Source organism: Lynx rufus, unplaced genomic scaffold (genome assembly GCF_022079265.1).
Source record: "Lynx rufus isolate CCGP_SWC_20201006 ecotype Redwood Valley unplaced genomic scaffold, mLynRuf1.p SCAF_8, whole genome shotgun sequence".
Lineage (NCBI taxonomy): Eukaryota > Metazoa > Chordata > Mammalia > Carnivora > Felidae > Lynx > Lynx rufus.
This window is the reverse complement of record NW_025814896.1, coordinates 109,407,568-109,431,762: the sequence shown is the minus strand read 5'-3', so window position 1 is coordinate 109,431,762 and position 24,195 is coordinate 109,407,568. Positions and strand designations below refer to the sequence as shown.

At 41.4% G+C, this 24,195-nt stretch overlaps 1 protein-coding gene across 3 annotated transcripts in view; it reads left to right on the top strand.

Annotated features, from left to right (window-relative positions):
* The window catches only part of GALM (galactose mutarotase), a 115,084-nt gene that overhangs the window by 11,141 nt on the left and 79,748 nt on the right, over window positions 1–24,195 (top strand). The window lies entirely within an intron of this gene.

Sequence of the window (24,195 nt, the reverse complement as noted above, 5' to 3'; positions counted from 1 at the left end):
GTAGGTAGGATGGTGGAACTTAAATCCCTTCTCTGTCTGCATGATTTGCTTAAAAAAGATATTGTTTGCCTCCATGTTCTCTCTTTCCCTTCCCACATGCTGGAGTGCAGATGTGGGATTGAATTAGCTTTCACCATGCAGAACACTATAAAAGATGGCAGAGCAGCAAAATCGAAGGCACTAGGTCCCTGGATGATTTTTATGGAGCAAAGCCACTCCGCGGCCTGAACCACATACTTCCAGACTGGTACATGAGAAAGACGAACTTCTGTTTTGCTTTTATGCCTTAGTTTGGGATCTCTTGGTAATGACAGTGTCTAGCCTGTACCTAACATACCTATGTTAGCCCTTCCAGGGAGGGATACAGGATTGCTGGAAACCACAGCTTAAAAGAATACAGATTCTTTTACACTTTACAATTTTGTGCCATATACACATATTTCCTAGTTATTAAAAATTCATCAGTTGAGGCACCTGGGTGGCTCAGTCGGTTGAGCGTCTGACTTTGGCTCAGGTCATGGTCTCACGGTGTGTGAGTCGGAGCCCCACATCGGGCTCATTGCTGTTGGCACAGAGCCCACCTCAGATCCTCTGCCCCCCTCTCTCTACCCCTCCCCAGCTTGCACTCTCTCTCTCTCTCTCTCTCTCTCTCAAAAATAAACATTAAAAAAATTTTTTTTAATTCATCAACTCATTAATTTGTTAGTGCCTTTGTATCCTTGTCAAATTAAACAAAAACTAGAGTTACCTTGCTAGAGAACTCTCAACACAAAATTACAGCATTAGAAACTGGTTAAAGGCAAATTTTAATTGGCTTTGAGAAACTAATAATAATAATTAATGTATTTTGCCAAAGTTAATGTTTATAAGGTCCCCCTACCAAGTTTAAGAGTCGTTAAAAACAATAATACCCTTTACTGAGGTCATTTTACTCATGAGAAATTAATTCAAACTAATACAGAAGCCATCTGTATGAAAATTTTCATAATGTTGTGATATCTAAGAGTGGGGAAATCGTTACATAAATCGTGATCATCAACTGGATGAAATAAGTGATAATTATAAAAAACTTGTAAAGGGGTGCCTGGGTGGCTCAGTCGGTTAAGTGTCCGACTTCAGCTCAGGTCACGATCTCGCAGTCCGTGAGTTCGAGCCGCGCGTCGGGCTCTGGGCTGATGGCTCAGAGCCTGGAGCCTGCTTCCGATTCTGTGTCTCCTTCTCTCTCTGCCCCTCCCCCGTTCATGCTCTGTCTCTCTCTGTCTCAAAAATAAATAAAACGTTAAAAAAATTTTTTTTTAACTTGTAAAAATAAAAAAGAATTTAATAGTTGTTAAAAGCATAATGTGTGTGTGTGTGTGCGTGTGTGTGTGCGCGCGCGCGTACAAGGGTTTCTCAACCCTGGCACTACCATACTATTGACATTTTGGATTGGATAATTCTTTTTTTGAGAGGGAGCTACACACTGTAGTATGTTTGTTGAACAGCCTGCTCCCTAGATGCCACTAGCACCGACCTGTCCCTAACAGGGACAATCAAAATGTCTGCAGACCTTCCCAACTGTCTCCTGGGGGACAATCTCCCCTAGCTGAGAATCCTTAGTAGATGAATTATGTGTATCGTGCATATTCTGTGATCCTGGTTATATAAAATATAGGCACCTATGGACAAAGGTGGAAGGAAATTTAGAAAAATTAAAAAGATGGAGCTCCTGGGTGGCTCAGTTGGTTAAGCGACGGACTTCGGCTGAGGTCATGATCTCGCGGTTCGCGAGTTCAAGCACCATGTCAGGCTCTGTGCTGACAGCTCAGAGCCTGGAGCCTGCTTCAGATTCTGTGTCTCCCCACTTTTTGCCCCTCCCCTCCCACTCTCTCTCTTTCTCAAAAAATAAATGAACAAAAAAAATTTTTTTAAAGAAAAATTAGGGGCACCTGGGTGGCTCAGTCAGTCAAGCGTCCAACTTCTGCTCAGGTCATGATCTCCCAGTTCGTAAGTTTGAGTCCCGCGTCGGGCTCTGTGTTGATAGCTTGGAGCCTGGAGCCTGGAGCCTGCTTCGGATTCTGTGTCTCCCTCTCTCTCTGCCCCTCCCCTGCTCATGCTCTGTCTCTCTAAAATAAATCAATGTTAAAGAAAAATTAAAAAGACATCTTTAACAGGGTGATGAAATTACTGAAGCTTTTAAACATTCTCTTTAATATTTTGGCAATAAAAATATTAAGAGGGTTAAAATAAAACTGAGTACTGTTATGATTCACAAACTCTTCTTAAGAGTTTTAATCTTTAAAGATTATTATACATTTCATTATTAGAGATAATTTTCTTTTTTTGTTGTTAATTTTGAAAGTTTTTATTTTAATTCCAGTTAGTTAACGTACAGTGTCATATTAGTTTCAGGTGTACAATATAGTGATTCAGCACTTCCATACATCACCCTGTGCTTATCACAAGTGCACTTCTTAGTCCCTCCCCATCACCTATTTCACCCATCCTGTCATCCCCTCCCCTCTGGTAACCATCAGTTTGTTCTCTATAGTTTAAAAAAAAAAAAAAAAGTCTCTTCCTTGGTTTGTCTGTCTTCCTCTTTGCTCATTTGTTTTGTTTATTGAATTCCACATATGTGTGGAATCGTATGGTGTTTGTCTTTGACATTTCATTACCATCATACTCTCTAGCTGCATCCATGTCATTATAAACGGCAAGAGATAATTTTCACCTTCCCACTATAGTCTTATCATCAAAAGAAATTCCTCAGATGGTTGCAAAATCATTTTTAAGGGAGCCAAACTGATAGGTGATTCAGATGCGAAAGGACACAATGACCCATTAATACTGGAAATGATTCTTATTCTGCAGAATGCTTCTTGGAGCTAGCCCACATTCAAAATTCCCACTGATTTCAAAAGAAACTTTGTGCAAGAAAAAAAAAAATGAATTGAGAATTATTTCATCACCGATCCCTATGATTTGAGTAAGAACTTAATGTTGTGTTTGGCTTCAACAAGAAAGTCACTGAAAATATTTGGACGATGCCCAATGTAAAAAAAAAAAAAATGTATTAGGGATTACAGCATCTAATATGCAGAATACTTTACAGCACTTGTCTTATATAATGGATGTGAACACAAGAAATAGAACCTCAGTTATGAACATGTGCTGAGTAATAGGGCAAGTGTATAATATAGGACAAAGTGTAGGCTACTCTAACACTGTAGGATTCGGAAAGAAAAAAACCATTGTCAACACTTATACAGCCATTCTCTTCCTTGCTCCATGAGTACAGATGATTAAAATGATTTTTGCAAGTCTCAAAGACATTGTTCTGAAAAGGAATCTGTCTGAGAGGCAGGTGATCCGGTGGACTTGCTAAGCTTTGGCACAGGTGGGGATGTGGGTAGCTGATACACACCTTCTCCTGCTCTGCGATGTAAATTTGAATCTATAAACAAATACAGGGGTGTTTGACACTTGATTCAGTGAGTTACATTCGGAGCCTTGGAGAATTTGGAGGCTGAGAAAGAAAGGAAAAGAGAAGATTTCAAGCAAGAATCTGGGAGAGCAGAGTGGAAGGCATGGTTTCTCACCTCTCCACGTCTACTCCACCCCGACCTACCTGTTCCTATGGACTCACTCGGTCCTTGCAAAAAGAAGTGTTAGAATTAGAAGCTGATGGGGTGCCTGGGTGGCTCACTCACGTAAGCGTCTGACTCTTGGTCTCAGCTCAGGTCATGATCTCACGCTTCACGGGTTCCAGCCCTGTGTTGGGCTCTGTGCTGACAGTGCAGAGCCTGCTTGGGATTCTCTCTGGGATTCTCTCTCTCCTTCTCTCTGCCCCTCCCCCACCTGTGCTCTCTGTCTCAAAATAAATAAATAAACTTTAAAAAAAGAAGAAGCTGAAATTTTCTCATGATACTTCGTTGGATTGGGCACACACAGTGCTGTTTTGAGACCCAGGTAAGAAAGGACAGAGTGGGCTGAGGGCATTGTCTTCATTTCTGAGTGGATGGAGCAAATCATGCCTACCAAGTGCCTGTAGGTCAGAGCAGCAGAAAAGCAGAATTTACATGGCAGGTCCTAGCAACACGGTGGGTGCCTCCTTCAAATAGATTTTGAAGAAGGACTTCCACCAGGAAATGGACCACCACAGGAACATGAGCACGTTTGTTCCTAAGCACATGTAAGAAACTCATTCACAACCCCCAAATTAATTAGTGAAGATTTTATGGGGGAAAGTTATTGAAGTCTTTTAGGTGGGCGTGTATTGTTAATGTGACTTCTTTGGTTTCCATGGGCTGAACAGGTGTGAGAACATTCCAACTACAGCTGGTTTACCACAAGAAAATTCCCCACTCATTCCCAATTTTATATTACATAGGTACTCCTCACTTTATAAAATTGTATTTCAGAAAAGTTGACTATAAATAAAATGTAAAGCAAGTAATTTTTTCTCATAGGTAGCTATTTTTGGTATAATTTACATACAAGGTAATCATTAAATTATTTTCTAGTGGAGGAAAAAATTCCAATAAATGGGACTGAAAACTTTTGATAAAGGGGGACATTGAAATGAAATGCCAGGCTGGGCATTGACAAGTCAATAGGGGCACATGCCCTACTCAAATTATTCCTCTGCTATTAGCCTCTGCCAGTCTCCATGTTCACAATTACCAGATTAAAAAAAATTTTTGTTAATGTGTTTATTTGTTTTTGAGAGAGAGAGAGACAGAGTGCAAGTGAGAAAGGGGCCGATAGCGAGGGAAACATAGAATCTGAATGCTGTCCGCACAGAGCCTGACATGCGGCTTAAACTCGTGAACCATGAAATCATGGCCTGAGCCGAAGTCGGATACTCAACCGACTGAGCCACCCAAGTGCCGCCACAACTACCAGATTTTTAAGCTGGTATTTACAGAGTCTAAAGAATGAGACTGTAATCGCATCATTTCTGCAGGTGCTATGGTCATCACACCAAATGAAAATTTACTTAAAATTATGTAGAACAGGGGCGCCTGGCTGGCTCAGTCGGTAGAGCACATGACTGTTGATCTCTGGGTTGTGAGTTTGAGCCTCACACTGGGTATAGAGATTACTTTAAAAAAACCTTTTAAGTGCTCGCTTCAGCAGCACATATACTAAAAAAAATCTTTCAAGAAAATTATGCAGAATAAATCAGTTCCATCTTCATTCCAAAAGCTTAGAATGTTCGAGTGCTATACTCCCTATTAGGGGCCATGCCGGTCACCACACAAGGATGAGATTCTAACCCATTAGTGGCAGATGAACCTGTTATGGACATCTCTTGTTTTTAACAGTCTGATTCCTCCCCTTTATGTCAGAACTCTTCTTTCCTGGGAGGAACCCACTCCCGTGTCTTAGGTGGGGCTGAACTCTCACTCACATGGCCATCGTCGCAGAAGTGTGCAAGTGAGTAAGGCAGGCCAGTCAGAGTTCCTTGTTTCTTCAGTGTCATTGCTCATTTCAGAGATGTATATGTAACCCAGCAGAACATATCAGAATTGCTTCCAGGAGTTTTTGGTCAGAACTATTCGGAAAGATTCTCCTTTTCGTTAGATCTGCTAAGCTGGGAGCATAGGCATCTGGGGCTGAAGAAGCCCAGAATGAAATTGCAAGAGATAAGCAGACCTAGGAAACAGGCCTGATGACACCATTTGAACTGGATCCAGTTATGCCTGAAGCCAGCTTTGTGATGTCTCCCCTTTCTTCTCCTGCCATCCATTCTGGAGGAGGAGGCTCAAGGACTTCAATCCCAAATCAATTTCCCTGGCTCATGAAGAGTAAAAACTCCTACCACTTCCCAGTCCTGGGTTCCTGGGATTTGCTTCTGGGCAGTGGTGCCAGTAAAGCAGCTGGTGAGGCAATAAGAGTGTGCAAGCACACGGTTCTTTACTTTCATTCACTTGGGTCAAAGTCAGGGAGAGAGACAACAGTGTAGAAGTATCTAGAAGCCCTGTCAAGCCCACAGGATCTAGGTAATACTTTTTATAAACAAATAATTTTCCTAATGACATTATTCTTTTATCTGTGATCAAATCACTTCCAAAACTCCCCTCCAGATAGTCTCCCACGGTTTAGTTAGCTACACTACCTGTGGCTTTGCTGCTAATTGTTACTTAATTTTTTGCATGTGCTCTTTGTCATTATCACAAAGAAGATGTCCCATCGTCAGAAGACCTGTGGGTAGGGGTGCCTGGCTGGTTCAGTCCACAGAGCACGCGACTCTTGATCTTGGGGTTGTGAATTTGAGTCCCACGTTGGGTGTAGAGATTACTTAAAAAAAAAAAAAGAAAGAAAGAAAGAACACTTGTGGAGAAAGAGCACATCACAACTTTAATGAAGCTTGAACCATCCCAAGTTCAATCCCCACTGTGTGCTTGGCTCCTCTTGCCTTTGTGTTCACAAAAGCAGATATTCTGCAGTTCCTGCCCATTTTCCTTGTTTTGTCTCCAAAGCTTTTGGCTGACATGTTCACTTTGCCCTGAATTTACTGCTTTAACTTATTTTATCTTCACTGGCTAATGCAGATAGCTTTTCTTCCTCCTACATGATAGATTATCTCCATGAATTTCTCTTTTGTTTTTAAACTTTTTAATGTTTACTTTTAAGAGAGAGAGAGAGACAGAGACAGAGTGTGAGTGGGGGAGGGGCAGAGAGAGAGAGGGAGACACAGAATCCAAAGCAGGCTCCAGGCTCTGAGCTGTCAGCACAGAGCCCGACACAGGGCTGGAACTCACAAACCTCAAGATCTGAGCCGAAGTTGGACGCTTAACTGACTAAGCCACCCAGGCGCCCTCCGTGAATTTCTCTTTTAGACCAAAATTGTCCATTCAACCCCCTGAACCTCCCAACTTTTATGAGCCAATAAATTCTTTTCCTTAGGCCTGTTTAAGTAGGGTTTCTTTTACTGACAAGTGATTCAAGCTCCTACCACGATGTGCTGACCCATTAAACTGTTCTCGGGGGCTTTCCTTCCTACAGCCAGTTATTAGGATATTTGCTATCGCAGTTCCTGAGATTCAAAATGAGGTCAATTGGGAAAATGAAGGAAGACATTCTAGTGTGACCACACACCTGTGCTTTCTCCCGAACGGTAGTAAAATAACAGTAAAAGAATACAGCAAAGAGGTATTCGCCCCAACAAGAAAAAATCGGAGAGGAAACAGAAACAAAGACGATTCAACAAGCTTCTAAAAGATGAAAAGTGAATGGAGAAGTAATAACTAACCCAATGGAACAGAGGAAGTTGAAATCCAAGCATCTCAGAGGGGGATTTCCAGTGAATAATGAGCTAGAAACTGAGAGTCTGGGTGCTTGGACCACAAAAGGTAGAAGTGTAGGTGAACTCTAAAAGTAACAGGATTGGTGAGCTCTATGTGGAAAACGGTAGGACCTCTAGTCCCAGGTCCCCTTCTCCACGCTAAGGAGCCAGAGAAATGCCACCTCACAGGAGAATGGAGGTTTATCTTCTGGGAAAATTAACCCAAGAAGCTCTGGACTTGGAGACTAAGCCACATGCAGGGTGAGGACCAGTCATTGAGTTAAAAACTGGAGTATTAGGTAAGAAGTTAGCACTGACCTATTAGCTTAGGTCAGGTATGTCCCTGTCCCCTGCTCGTATGCACTCAGAGATTCTCCTCTGAAGAAACTAGACAGTCCCAGAGGAAAGACCTCCAGACACTGACATTAGAGAGTCCCCAAATAATAAGGCTGGTTCTGGACCCAGGGCCCCTACAGCAAGGCTCTTCAGGCAATAAACCTTGTCAATGCACCTGGAGCTCCCAAAGAGCTTTTTCATGAATCAGTCTTAAAGATTAGTGGCCAGCCAAGGAAGCCAGACATTTGAGGAAAACCTGGAATATGAAAGAAATATCCCCAAGCAAACAGAAAATGGCAGCCAGAGAGTCCTTGACCCTGGAAAGAGTAAAGTCGAGTTACAGTCACTGCTTCTGAGGATGTTTGATCAGCAGAGTGAGCACTACTGTGCCCGAAAAGTCCCATATCACTAGGATCACATTCAGTTGCAAGTGTCAAAACCAGGCTGTTCTCATATAACAAGAAGTTAAAAGTATTCAGCAATAGGCTGCTGGAACTCAAGCTCCAAGTTCAAAGCTCTTTGCTTTGAAAAGCACCTGGAGGGGCGCCTGGGTGGCGCAGTCGGTTAAGCGTCCGACTTCAGCCAGGTCATGATCTCGCGGTCCGTGAGTTCGAGCCCCGCGTCGGGCTCTGGGCTGATGGCTCAGGGCCTGGAGCCTGTTTCCGATTCTGTGTCTCCCTCTCTCTCTGCCCCTCCCCCGTTCATGCTCTGTCTCTCTCTGTCCCAAAAATAAATAAACGTTGAAAAAAAAAATTTAAAAAAAAAAAAAAAAAGAAAAGCACCTGGAATATGGTAGGGTTCAATAAATATTGATGAAATGAACGAATCTCTTCCTCTTTACTCCTTGGTCCCCTACCTCACCTCCTGCCTCTTTAAAAAAAATTTTTTGGGGGGGTGCCTGGGTGGCTCAGTCGGTTGAGCGTCCGACTTCAGCTCGGGTCATGATCTCACAGTCTGTGAGTTCGAGCCCCGCATCAGGCTCTGTGCTGACAGCTCAGAGCCCAGGGCCTGTTTCAGATTCTGTGTCTCCCTCTCTCTCTGCCCCTCCCCCGTTCATGCTCTGTCTCTCTCTGTCTCAAAAATAAATAAATGTTAAAAAAATTTAAAAAAAAATTTTTTTTTAATGTTTATTTATTTGTATGAGAGAGAGTGTGTGTGAGCAGGAGAGGGAGACACAGAATCCAAAGCAGTCTCCAGGCTCTGAGCTGTCAGCACAGAGCCCCACGTGGGGCTTGAACTCATGGACCATGAGATCATGACCTGAGCCGGAGTCAGATGCTCAACTGACTGAGCCACTCAGACACCCCTCACCTCCCACTGTTTGAAGAAAACTGTAACATCTCAGGCATATGAGGGACTTCTTACGAAAATGGAATTGTCTTCTAGTTCCCATTCTGCGCTACAGTATTTTCACATTGTCCAGCCAGCAAAGAGTATTATCCACCTTCTGCAACTCTCTGAATGACTAGGCTTTTTAAAATTTATGCCCCCCAAAATGTGATGAAGAAAAATAAATTGCACAGCCTTTCCTTCTGCCACTGCTGCTGGTTGCTTATGAATAGATCCTTAGTGACCACTGTCACCAGGAAACCACTCCTGTGTTCTTTAGGCTGAAGTGTTAAGGAAAAGGAGGTACAGCAGTTACAGTAGACTGTGGTTAGAAGACCAGACAAGACACGGGTCTGAAGCAGGGCATTTTTAAATATTTTAAACATGTTTATTTTTGAGAGAGAGACAGAGGCAGAGAGAGGGGGAGACAGAGAATCTAAAGCAGGCTCCAGGCTCCCAGCTATCAGCACAGAGCCCAATACGGGGTTCTAACTCACGAACGGTAAGATCATGACCTGAGCAGAAGTTGGACGCCTAACTGACTAAGCCACCCAGGTGCCCCTGAAGCAGGGCCTTTTTAAACAGCATTTTGACGTAGCCAGGTCCAAATAGCCTGTAAAATGTAAAATCACTATCTTTAAAATGCACCAAGTAATGGACGCAGCCTACGTTCTTGACCTTAGCCTACCCCCTCTCAGCACTATTATCAAGACACTGTTTTTTAATTTAATGATGATTTTTGGAACTTAGAATAATAGATCCTGTTTGATATATATTTTTTTCAGCCTAATTATATATCAGATCAAGATCAAAGATCACATAATCATGAGGTCTACAGGAAGTATCTCTCCTCTAGTCTAGGCCAGTATTTCTCACCATTAGAAAAAAAAAAATCTTTCTCCTCTTTCAGTAAATACAAGGATCTCAACTCCTATAGAAATTCATTTCCTACTGGCCAAGGAGACTTTGTCAAGCTTTACTTTCTTTAGTTACAATATGAAATTTGTTGAACTGGCCAACCGAAAGTCTCTCTGTGTTAGCTTTTGAGCAGTCTCTGGGATAATTCAGTCACCAGGGTAGGTGCTTGGTGATGTCCTGAGGATAGTGGTTCAATGATGGGGACGGCAAGGTAGTGGGGGAGAGGGACCTCAGATCCAGGTGGTATCCGGGACCCTTGCTGGTCTCTACTGGGAACGGCTGGCGTGGTCTTGTCCCTACATGATGAATTCTGAGTGCAAACGTTCCCTCCTCTCTGGCCATATGAGATATTAGGCAACCATCACTGATGAAGCTGCTGACTTTGTCTATTTGTTTTCAGTCACAAAAATCTCCACGTGTGTGGCTCTTTGTCCTGGCGCAGGTGTGCTGCTACATGTTTAACAACTGTCTATTTCCAGGGGCGCCTGGGTGACTCTGTCAATTAGGTGTCCCGACTCTTGGTTTTGGCTCAGGTCATGATCTCACGGATTCCTAAGCCCCATGTTGGGCTCTGCGCCGACAGCTCAGAGCCTACTTGGGATTCTCTCTCTCCCTTTCTCTCTCCCCCTCCCCTGCTCATGCTATAAGTAAATAAATAAACAAACAAACTTTTAAAAACCCCACAACTGTCTATTTCCAACTCACATCGTGTCCTCAGGCCCATAACTGCACAGGGCACTCCCTAGGGTGCCTCTTCTGGGACTGTGTATTTGTTACTCTGGCTATGCCCTCATGAATCCTCTTGAATCTCTGGCTGCTATGGAAGACAAGAGTGTCTCAAAGATCTCCTAGTGGTTTTCTCTGGTCTCTGGCTAAATGGAGATGAGAGCCTGTGGTAGCTACGAGTAGACAGGGACTCCAGAGAGTTACATTGAGTAGATCCACGGTGGTGTCCCCACACCCACCCCTTCGGCCCTCTTCTCACGCAAGACTGTCACTGGCCAAGCGAGGGAGAAACTGAAAGAACAGGAAACTTTGCTTTCCCCTCCTGGTCTCAGCCTCCGGTAGCTGCACATCCATCTTGAGGGCCCCATTCACTTTTCAACAAATATTTACTATTGTCCTTTATGTACAAGGTACACACTGTGTATTTCAGGGAGTGCAATAGTGAACAAAAACCACAATCCTCATTTGTTCTCTGAGATTATAATCTAGTGCAGGAGAGGAGATGTGTATACACATTATGATTTTTTTATGTTTAATTATTTTGAAAGAGAGAGAGCGGGGAAGGGGAAGAGAGACAGGGAGAGAGAGAATTCAAAGCAGACTCCATGCTGTCAGTGCAGAGCCTGATGTGGGGCTTGAACCCACAAACCATGAGATCATAACCTGAGCCAAAGTCAAACGCTTAACTGACTGAGCCACCCAGGTGCCCACAAATTATGATTTTTTAGTGTTACTACCTTGTGTCAAAAGTTTCTAAAGGCAGATGAATCAAACCTCTTGTGTGGTCCTATCCCTCAAATACATTGTAAGCATCTCTCATAGCTCACACAGCTTGCATTTGGATTAGTAGTAATTTGTAATTTAAAGAGATATGTTAGTCAGCATTAAAAGATATATAGACAACATGGAAAAATAAAAATGGTTAATTTGTTAAGGTGATGGAATTATGGGTGACTTTCCCTCAATAGTTTTGATTGATATCACCATTACATAGTGATGTTTATGAACTTTTTATGCTTTAAGAAAAGAAGGCTAAAAATTATTGTCATCCACAACCTAGTGCCAGAGACTGATTCCCAAGTTTGCCTAGGTAAATCTCTGAATTAATCTCCTGAGGAGCTGAGAACTCTGTAGAACAGAGAACACTTCTAGACTTACATGGTCATAGCAACATATTTTAAAACAACTTAAGGACATTTTATGTATCATACATAACACAAAATACAGTTTTTAAATGGTAAGTATCAAACCTTTGAAAAGTGATGTGCTCAGAATACAAAATCATACAAAACTCAGTTGTATTTCTATGCACCAACACTGAAATATCTGAAAAAGAAATCTAGACAACAGTCCCATTTACAATAGCATCAGAAACAATGAAATACTTTGGAATAAATTAACCAAGGAGGTGAAAACTATAAGGGCTCACAAACAATGAGATCATGACCTGAGCCAAAGTTGAACGCTTAACTGACCGAGCCCCCCAGGCGCCCACAAATTATGATTTTTTTAATGTTACTACCTTGTGTCAAAAGAGGACATGGAAACTATAAGACTTTGATGCAAGAAACTGAGAAGACACATGTAAGTGGAAAGATGTCCTGGGCTAATGGATTGGAAGACCTATTATTATTAAATTGTTCATACTATCTAAAACCATCTATAGATTCAGTACAATCCCTGTCAAGATTCCAATGGCATTTGGCATTTGTCACAGGAAAAAAAAAGTCCTAAAATTTGTATGGAACCACAAAAGACCTCAAATAGCCAAAGCAATCCTGAGAAAGAAGAACAAAGCTGTAGGCATCATGCCTGCCTTATTTCAAACTATGTTAGAAAGGTATAGTAATCAAATAGTATAGTCCTGGCATAAAAATAGACACATAAACTAATGGAACAGAATCAAGAGCCCAGAAAAAAACCATGTATCAATGGCCAACTAATATTTGACAAGGGAGCCAAGAACACTCATTGGGGAGAGGACCGTCTCTTCAATAGATGGCTTTGGGAAAATTGGATAACCAATCATGAAAATGAATGAAATCAGATCCCTTACACCACTCACAAAAATTAACTTGACATGGATTGAAGACTTAAAGGTAAGGCCTGAAACTATAAAACTCTTAGAATTAAAACATAGCAGGGTGGGGAGGGGGAGGTGCACCTGGGTGGCTCTGTTAGTGCCCGACTTCGGCTCAGGTCATGATCTCGTGGTTCACGGGTTCAAGTCCCGTGTCGGGCTCCGTGCTGACAGCTCAAAGCCTGGAGCCTGCTTCAGACTCTGTGTCCCCTTCTCTCTCTGCCCCTTCCCAGCTTGCACTCTGTCCCTCTCTCAAAAATAAATTAAAAAAAAAAACATAGGGGAAAAGTTCCTTGCCATTGTTCTTGGCAGCGATTTTTTGGATATGATACCAAGAGCACAAACAACAAAAGTAAAAATAAATCAGTGGGACTACATCAAACTAAAAAGCTTCTGCACAGCAAAAGAAACAATCAACAAAATGAAAAAGCAATCTATGGAAGGGCAGTAGCAATGACCAACAGGTATGTGAAAAGATGCTCAACATCGCTAATCAAGGAATGCAAATCAAAACCATAGTGAGATATATATCACTTCACATCTGTTAGAAAGGCTATTTTCTTTTTCTTTTTTTCTTTTTTTTTTAATTTAAATTTTATTCAACATACAGTGCAATATTGGTTTCAGGAGGAGAATTCAGTGGTTCATCACTTACATACAATGCCCAGTGCTCATCACAAGTGCTGCCTTAGTACCCATCACCCACCTCCCACCCACTTGCCCTCCATCAACCCACAGTTTGTTCTCTATCATTAAGAGTCTCTTGTGGATTCTTCCTCTCCCTTCTCCCCCCTCCCTTCCCATATGTTCATCTGTTTTGTTTCTTAAATTCCACATATGAGTGAAATCATATGGTTTTTGTTCTTTATCTGATTGACTTATTTCGCTTAGCATTATACACTCTAGCTCCATCCTTGTCATTGCAAATGGCAAGATTTCATTCTTTCTGATGGCTGAGTAGAAAGGCTGTTTTCAAAAAGACAAGAGATAAGTGCTAGTGCGGGTGTGGAGAAAAGGAGGGAAGCTTTGTGCACTGTCAGAAGGAATGTGAATCGGTACAGCCAGTATGGGAAAACAGTTGGAGGTTCCTCAAAACATTAGAACTCCCGGGGCACTTGGGTGGCTTAGTTGGTTAAGCACCCAACTTTGGCTCAGGTCATGGTCTCACGGTTCTTGAGTTCGAGCCCCACATTGGGCTCTCTCTGCTGACAGCTCAGAGCTTGGAGTCTGCTCCGGATTCTGTCTCCCTCTCTCCCCCTCCCCTGCTCCATTCTCTCCCTCCCTCTCTCTGTCTCTCTTTCTCTCTCAAAAATAAATAAACATTAAAAAAAATTTTTTTTAATTGGAACTACCATATGATCAAGCAATCCCACTTCTGGGTATACATCTGAAGGAAATAAAATCACTATCTCAAAGAGACATCTGTACTTCTGGGTTCACTGCAGCATTACTCACAATATCCAAGAGATGGAAACAACATCTGTGCATAGATGAATTGATAAAGAACACACACACACACACACACACACACACAGACATGCACGATATTATCCAGCCACGAAAAAGGAAGTCCTGCCATTTGCCACAACATGGATGGACCTTGAGGGCATTATGCTATGTGAAGTAAATCAGACAAAGAAAGACAAATACTATATGATTTCCCTAAGACGTGGAATCTAAAGAAACCTAAATGCTAGAAAGAGAGTAGAGCAGTGATTGCCAGGGACTGGGAGATGGGGAAATAGGGGGATGTTGATCAGAGGGTACAAACTTCCAGGGATAAGATGAATAAGTTCTGAGCATCTAATGTACAGCATGGTGACTCTAGTTAACAATACTGTATTATACACTTGAAAGTTGCTAAAAGAGTAGATGTTAAGTGTTCTTGCCAAAAAACCAAAAAGGTAACTTTGTGAAGTGATGACAGTGGTATTGACTAACCCCATTGTGGTAGTCACTTTAACGGTATATTCATGTAGCAAGTCATCATCTCATTGCACACCCTAAAAATGATGTGCTGATAGAACTCTTTTCTCAAGACTCATTTTGCTTTGTTGTTGTTGTTGTTGTTGTTACTGGTGGTTAACAGTCCCACATGGGCACACTAACCGCCAGTGAACTAGAGAGTCTCCTTAGGGAAACGGATGTCAGCAGCAACACAATCTGCTAATTTACCAATGATCATTACCCTGATGACCCATATTTAACAATTAATAGTCTAAACCAAGTGTCGTCAAATGGGGATCGGGCTGTACTGAAACCAAGCAACGTGGGATGCCTGGGTGGCTCAGTAGGTTAAGTGTCTGAATCTTGATTTCAGCTCAGGTCATGATGTCACGGTTTGTGGGACTGAGCCCCGAGTCGGGCTCTGTGTGGACAGCACGGAGCTTGCTTGGAATTCTCTCTCTCTCTCTCTCTCTCTCTCTCTCTCTCTCCCTCTCCCTCTCTTTCTCTCTCTCTCTGCCCCTTCCCCAGCTCACATTCTCTTTAAAAAATAAACATTTTTTTAAACAAAAATAAATAAATAAAACCAGGAAACAAGCCTCTGAGACTTTGGCAGCCATCAAGGCAAACATTCCCTCCTGCTTACAATTCCCTCAGGACTCTCACAGATTTCCATTTCCCCGAAAAGGCAAGGGGCCAGCAGCAGTCTGCTTCCTCCTCCACTGTTCTCAGCCCTCACTCTGGTCTCTCTGTGACCCAAGACTTTCAGGGAAGTGCTTAGGTGGTAGAGATCTCTGTTTCAGAAGGTGACAAGACAGGGAGTGGCTCTGAATCTGTTATAGTGGTGTTGTGTAATCATCCGTGGCTTCACAGAGTGTCCTGTACTCGGTATAGTTACAACCTGACTGGGGAAAAAAAAATCAGTAATAAAAATAGCATCTAATGTATTGAGAACATAACACATGCCAAGCACTTTGTCAAACACTTTATATTTATTAACTCACATAATCCTTACCGCAACCCTGGCAGATAAGTGCTCTTACTGTCCCATTTCACCAACGAGGAAAGCGAGGCCAGGAGGTTAAAGAACTTGCCTAAAGTTACACAGCTGGTAAATAATTGTTAGAATCAGGTTTTCTTACACTGTAAGCAATAGAGACCTGTTTGAGTTGATCGGCTCCCCCTCCTGCACAAAAAGGAGATTTAAGAACAGTTCCTGTTACCAGGAACCCAAGGGTAGGAACATCAGGCATCAAGATGCACTTGAATCAGGAATTCGAAATCTGCTGGGAACAGTGTGAATTCCCAGAATTCATGTTTGTGGTTAAAAGTCCATCTGTGTCTTCCTTTCTATCTTTCGTCCTCGAGGTCTCTTGCTTCATTCTCTGCACATCTTCTTCTGTTTCCTTCTTTTCTATGCTGGTGGCATTGGCTCTGCTGCTCCATATGTGCAGAGCCAAATATAGTTGCCCCCACCCACCCACCATAGCTTCCAAGTTTGCTTGTTTTAAATCCAGGTGGTAACAGCTCCAAATATTTGGAGAGGCAATTTGATTAATCCTGTTTCCTCCTCTGATCCAATCAAATATGTCCAGGCAGGCCACCACACAGTATAAACATGATTATAGGGTACATTCCTGGGGGTGGTTCTCAGAAAAGGAGGCTTTGGTCTGGGGAGACTCCCAGAATGTGTATTCTCCAGTGCTTGAGATCGGATTAGAACCCAGGTCTCTGTAACTCCAGAGCCAGAGTTCTTCACTACCACGTGATTCTGAAAGAAGGAAAGTGACTACCTATGGGATTTCCACACTGCTAAAATCATAGCAAACAATGTTTGGTAACGCTTGATTTATTAAACTGGATGAAGTTTCACTACAATATTCCATATACTTTTGTGTATCTCAAATATCTCATCATTTAAAATTTTTTTTTCAACGTTTTTTATTTATTTTGGGACAGAGAGAGACAGAGCATGAACGGGGGAGGGGCAGAGAGAGAGGGAGACACAGAATGGGAAACAGGCTCCAGGCTCTGAGCCATCAGCCCAGAGCCTGACGCGGGGCTCGAACTCACGGACCACGAGATCGTGACCTGGCTGAAGTCGGACGCTTAACCGACTGCGCCACCCAGGCGCCCCAAAAGCAGTTCTTTTAAATGCATGGTCAAGTTGGCTGGAATGCCAAGGAAATCCGTGGCGGCCAGAGAAGTTACGTGGTGAGTGTCTGCCCTGAGCCATCTGCTGATCCCTGGTGACCTAATACTCGAGCTTTAATAAACCTCTTGAGTGTGAGGGCTGCAGGAGAAAAGCCTGAGTTTTTTACGAGATGGGAAATCAGAACAGAAACCCTCAACGCTGGAATGCTCTAAGATAACCCACTAAAAGGATGACATAAGGAAAAAAAAAAAAACTAACCTACTGAAGTGCAGTGAGGAAATCCTCATCTGGTTTAGCACTGAGATCTCCAAACCCACAAACCAGGTACTATCACATAAATCCTGGGCACCCATCCTGCCTCTGTGGCCTGAAACCCCCCAATCTGACAACTTAGCTCAAGTGGTCCGAGACTGCCAGTACTCCCAAGCGTTTAGCAGGTACAAAAAAAATTTCTCTTTGCTGGGACCACACTTTAAACCCAGGCCTCAGAGAATTTCCACAAAGTTCCAAAGACCATGACCTCACCTCTGTGAGTGAAAGTCCGCAGAAAAAACAAATGGCAAAATCTGCCTCTACCACAAATACAAATGGAAACACGTGTCTTTTTCATAAACAAGACATCATAAAGCTATCAATTCTCTCAAGGTGATTTATAGATTCGGTACAATTCTGAATCATAGGTTTTTTCCATTGAACTTTACAAGTCTCTTCTTGCATGTAGATGGAAGAGCAGGGGCCAAGTATAGCCAAGACACTCTCCTGAAACACAGATGCAGAGGTTTGTCCTACTGAATATTAAGACCTATTATAAAGCTATAATATTGAAGACTTTGTGGTATTAACCCAGAGACAATAGACCAGCAGAACAGACTAGATAACCCAGAAATAGGTTTTCAAGTGGAGACCCGATATATAATACACCCAGCACCACGACAGGTCATAGAGACATGCACACAGTAGGATTGCATTTATATGAAAGTTGAAAACACGCAAAATCACTCTGGAAAATTGTATGGAGTTTCCTCAGAAAATTAAAACTAGCATTACCCTACAACCCAGCAATAGCACTGGTAGGAATTAATGCAAAGGATACAGGAGTGCTGATTCATAGGGGCACGTGTACCCCAATGTTTATAGCAGCGCTATAAATTGGTTGTAGGGAAATTCTATTTTTAATTTTTTGAGGAATCTCCACACAATTTTCCAGAGTGATTTTGCCTGTTTTCAACTTTTGTATAAATGCACTCCTACATTTTGGCTATCAATAGCCAAATTATGGAAAGAGCCCAAATGTCCATTAACTGATGAATGGATAAAGAAGATGTGGTATATATATATATATATATATACACACACACACACACAAAACACACACACACACAATGGAATACTACTCAGTGATGAAAAACAATGAAATCTTGCCATTTGCAACAATGTGGGTGGAATTGGAGGGTATTATGCTAAGTAAAATAAGTCAATCAGAGAAACACAATATCATATATTTTCATTTATGTGTGGAATTTGAGAAACTTAACAGAAGACCATCAGGGAAGGGAAGGAAGAAAAATAGTTACAGAGAGGGAGGCAAACCACAAGAGACTCTTAAATACAGAGAACAAACTGATGGTTGATGGGGGTGGGGGGCCAGGGAGGTGGGAAAAATGGGAGATGGGCATTGAGCAGGGCACTTGTTGGGATGAGCAATGTAAGTGATGAATCATGGGAATCTACTCCCGAGGCCAAGAGCACACTGTATACACTGTATGTTAGCTAACTTGACAATAAATTATATTAAAAAATTTTTTAATAAAAAAAGAAGAAAACAGGCAAAATCAAGCAGTATATTATTTAGGGATACATGAGTATCTGGTAAAATTATTTTTAAAAACAGGAAATGAAATGCAAACTTTCACACCCCCGGGGCTTGGGGAGAATAGGATTGTGGAGTTGCTCGCAGCCATCTAAAGCGTTGGTCCTTCTTACACTGAGTGGGGAGTACAGAGGTGTTCAATTTATTATTAAACTTTAAATTGTACAAATATATATGCTCTTTTGTTTTAATATCTTCATATTTTTAATTTAAAAGGTAACTTGAATTCATTTTTAAAACAATTAAATTAGAAACAACTAGAAAATGCCTAAATGATACAGAATTAAACTATCAGTGCTGTATACAACTCATATAAATTGACCAGATAAATACAAAGACCATGTTAGAAAATGGCACAGTAGTCGAGAATAGATAAATTCAAGCAAGATAAATATAAATAGAAGATAAACATATAGAGTAAAAAAAAAAAAACCTAGTAGTAAAAAGAAATTAAAACTTAATATTTTCATGTCTTAAATTTTTAAAAAGATTAAACCCACATTCATTTTTGGCACTGTACTGCTGATAGGCAGGTAAATTAGTACAAATTTGTGAAAAGCAATTTATCAATACCTATCAAGAGTCCTAAAGTGTTTATACCCTTTGGTTAAATAATACCACTTCTGGGAATCTGTTCTATAGACATTATTCTTATACATCAACAATTATTTTTTGTTACAGAGAGGATAATATTTACTGAATGCTTATGCCACATGCTAAGTATGGTGCTAAACCGTATGAATAGGTGGTGTCATTAATCCCAGTCCCACAAATAAGGGGACTTGAGCTAAGTTACTGCCCAGATTACTCAGCTGGAGATACTAGGGCCCAATCCAAACCCAGGCAGTGTGATTCTAGAACCTCTATTTATAAGTTCCACACTATACTGGAGCATTGGAGCACTGTTTCTAATTGTCAAAACAAAACAGAGCATTTCTTGGGATGCCTGGCTGGCTCAGCTGGTGGAGCCACTCTTGATCTCGGGGTTGTGAGTTCAAGTCCCACAGTGGGTGTAGAGATTACTTAAGAATAAAGTCTTGGGGTGCCTGGGTGGCTCAGTCGGTTGAGCATCCGACTTCGGCTCAGGTCATGATCTTGCAGTCTGTGAGTTCAAGCCCCACGTCGGGTTCTGTGCTGACAGCTCAGAACCTGGAGCCCGCTTCTGATTCTGTGTCTCCCTCTCTCTCTGTCCCTCCCCTGCTCATGCTCTGTCTCTCTCTGTCTCTCAAAGGTGAATAAATGTTTTAAAAAACAATTTTTTGGGGCGCCTGGGTGGCGCAGTCGGTTGAGCGTCCGACTTCAGCCAGGTCACGATCTCGCCGTCCGTGAGTTCGAGCCCCGCGTCGGGCTCTGGGCTGATGGCTCGGAGCCTGGAGCCTGTTTCCGATTCTGTGTCTCCCTCTCTCTCTGCCCCTCCCCCGTTCATGCTCTGTCTCTCTCTGTCCCAAAAATAAATAAACGTAGAAAAAAAAATTAAAAAAAAAAAAAAACAATTTTTTTTTGAAGAATAAAGTCTTAAAAAAAAAAAAAACCAGAACACTTCTTACCAATCCATTAGACAGTGTGAGACAGTTATTCCTGGGGAAGAAATGAAGGGGAAAAAAACTAGCAACAACACCAAATAGCACAATAAAGTATGGTACTACATTTATGGGCAATAAGAAGGGGAAATTACTCATTTCAGAAAAATGTTAATACATGGGAGAATATGCATCTTAGAATTGAAGAAATGTGGCATCATGTTTCAGTGCAAATGTATTACTGTTAAACTAAAAATGAAAGTCCTACTTATGGTAAATCAATAGCATCATCTTAGTAAGCAAAGGAGAACACTTTTGCATTTCTATTTTACATTAGTGTTAATAGATAAGACATTCACATTGTCCAAACAAGTATAAAAATATACACAGTAGAAAGTCTCCCTCCCTCTCTGTCCCAGATCCAGTCTGTTCCAATCTGTTCCCTAATCCCAACACAGCTCATCAATACCAGTAGTTTCTTGGTTAGCCTTCCAGGGGACTGTTCCTGGTCAAAGAGGACAATTGTTGTCCTTTTCCTTTTTTACACACATAATGAAATACTACACACGTTTTTTCAGGAGCTCGATTTTTTTGTTTAGTCTATCTTGATGAAGATCTTTCTAAATCAAGACCAAAAGCACTTACTCATTCTTTTTGATAGCTGTAGAGTATTCCAAAGTAGCTGTGCCATAAATTATTTAACAAAACCTATATTAATTGACATGTGTTGCTTCCAGTTTTTTGCTATTATGAAAAAAATGCTGCAATGAATAATATTTCTTAGATCTTATCTCTAGAAATCATTGTTAAAAGTAGAATGCTGGCAGGGGCACCTGGGTGGCTGGGTCGGTTGAGCGTCTGACTCTTGATTTCTGCTCAGGTCATGATCCCAGAGTCATGGGATTGAGCCCCACATTGGGTTCTGTGCTGAGCATGGAGCCTGCTTAAGATTTTCTCACTCTCCCTCTGCCCTTCTCCCCCGCTCACACTCTCTCTCTCTCTAATAAATAAATAAATAAATAAAAAGGAAAGTAGAATGCTAGGTCCAAATGCATATCCATGTATAGTTTTGATGGATACTACCAATCCCTAATGCACTTATACCATTAGGTCTTCCTACCCAAGAACATGCCCTGCTTTCCCATTTGCCCCAGCCTTCTCTTGTGGAGGACAACACATTTTGGAACCACTACTTTTCAAAAAGCAATGCGTATACACAGAACTGAATGGTTTCAGTTATGTGAATAAAAGGCGGGGGTCAGAGTAAAAGGAAATAATTCTTTATGTCAACATTAACTAATCTATCAGGGCAGGTGGGATTATGCGTTACATGGGTTACCTCTGTAGCCTTTATCCTTTTCTGCATTTTTCTTGCTTTATTTTGTTTTGAAAGAATGAACATGATTAGTTTTTAATTTTTTTTCGTAAATCTTTATTTATTTTTGAGAGACAGAAACCGAGCACAAACAGGAGAGGGACAGTGAGAGAGAAACAGAATCGGAAGCAGGCTCCAGGTTCCAAGCTGTCAGCACAGGGCCTGATGCGGGGCTCAAACTCACAAACTGCCAGATCATGGCCCGAGATGAAGTCGGACACCCAACCGACTGAGCCATCCAGGCGCCCCAAGCATCATTAGTTTTTAAATAGGGCTCAAGTGTCATCTGACCCAATCTTTTGCCTTTAGTCTGCCAAGATGAAACAACTAACACAAAACATTTAAGTGACAGGCTTGGGGTCACGTTAAACTATTCATCTTGGTTAGAGGACAGTTCAAGGCTCCTGCCTCCCAGCATGGGACTTTTTCTTCCCCCACTTCCCATACCTCTCTGCGTTATTTGGCAACAATGGAGGTTTGGGTTACTTTGTAAAGTTTGGGAAAGTGGACTCCATACATTTCATTCTGTTTTTATGGGGTGTTTTCAAGCTTGATTTAGTGCTGAGTTTTGATAGAATTCTAGGCTGTGTTTTGAAAATGAGGTCAGCACATCCCTGTGATAAATGTCTCCTCAGAATTCCAGGTATAGGATGAGCACTGGGTGTTGTATGTAAGCCAATGTGACAATAAATTATATTTAAAAAAAAAAAGAATTCCAGGTATCGCTATCACTTTCTTGAAGACTAAACTGAATACAGTTCAATCTGGCCAACTCCCACTCTGATACCATATCTTTGCTGCCCAAATGTGCACTTGGATCTTCGAAAGTGAGGTCTACCTGCACTATAAAAAACTATATAAGACTTTTGCTTGGCAAAATCTGGCTCAATTTTATGATCTATAGCCCTGAGGCAATAAATACATTGGAAATTCTACGTTTCCAGGAAAGACATTGAGAGAAAAGGTGATGCATGATAGAGCATAGGAAGCAGGTGGAACCATGAATATGTGGGCTTTCTAGAAGCCTGAAAAGGAAGCACAAATCTGCAGTTATACAGAGAAAAAAAATTTAAGCTCTACACTCACAGTGAGGCTTGAACTCACCACACTCAGATCAAGAGTCGTATGTTCCACTGACTGAGCCACCCAGGTGCCCTTTTTTTTTTTTCTTTTTTCTTTTAAGTAAGCTCTTCACCCAATATGGAAGAAAAAACATTTATATTTGAAATCTCGGGTTAGTCAGTAACTTTTCAAAGTAGTAAGACTTCACATTATTCATCAGGGGGAAAAAAAGCAAGATAAACCCATGAAAGATTGGCCCAGAGAATTAGGTACTTTGAGATGAAATTGTAAAGTGTCTAGATAAAGCAAATTCCCTTTTTGTTCTGACTGCACCTATATCAAGTGACAAGTTCATGAAAGACCAATAAAGAAGCAGCTATATCCTTGCTCTGAGTTTGACCTTTCTCAGAGAAGAATGTGGTTTTGCTAAAATAAGAAAAGAATCTATTAAGGTCATGCTGTACTTGATTGTTATCTTACAAAATTTGGCAGAAATTTTGCCCTGAACCCTATCAGCTGTGCTGACAATCCCATAGAAGAATTTATTTAAACTGGTGCCACCATTGCTGATGCGGAATCTCATTTTAGAAAATTTGACAGTCTTGTGAAACCACAGTCTAGAGATGTGTAATTTGATTTTCTATGGGACAATTTAAATCAGAATTTCTGAAGGGAAAAATTCTAACACAGAGACTCATTGAAGGAACAATTTACTGAACATTTCCTTTAGGGGATATTTGCTATGTGGTATAAATTACTTTCCCCTCTTTGGTCAATTCTGATAACAATTCTTTGTATGGAACAAAGCCCTTTGAACTTCATATTTGGGGAAGGAAAGAAAGAAGGAAAGGATGGAAGAAAGTCTTAAAATTCCGGGGGTAATGAAAAAGGGTACTCAGTTACCTTAGGGGATCATGCTAGACAAACTTACTAGCAAGTTTCCCTCTGCTGCTATTATAGCTCCCAGTACCCCCTCCCACTTTTCTGTTTCATATTGTTCCAAACTCTTGTTCCCAGCCAGATGTCATCTTACAAACAAATCCTCATTAAGATGATTTACTTTTCCAAGGGATACTCACATTTCAAAAAAGATTTCTAAAGGCCAAAAGGAACATAACTCTGACGTTGACATTTTAGAGCTTATAAGAGGCTGGTGGGGAACCTAGGACGTGGGGGACGGGGGGGGGGGAATGTATCAGCATTCCTGATTATAGTACACAGGTTAGTCACATTGGCCACCTGCTTAAGGTGAATCCCAGTTCACCAAAATGCCAGAGAAAAAGAAACCTAATTATTTCTACCTTCAAATAAAGTAGGAGGGACAAGATTTAAACGGATAACATATACCTGTTCTCTCTTTTTTTTTTTGAAGTGAAAGATCAAGCCACGCCTCCAAATCATATGTCATCCATTTCATTTAATACATTCAAAACATATTTGACTATGAGACAAAGGAAACCCACAAAACATTCATAGAAAAATAATAAATGACAATATCTGCCACACCTAATTGTACCCTGGTATGAGAAATAATTAATCCTTCTAATTATACATTTTATTTTTCTGTTACTTGTCAGCTCACTGAGTCTTCCTGGATCAGGAACAATGCT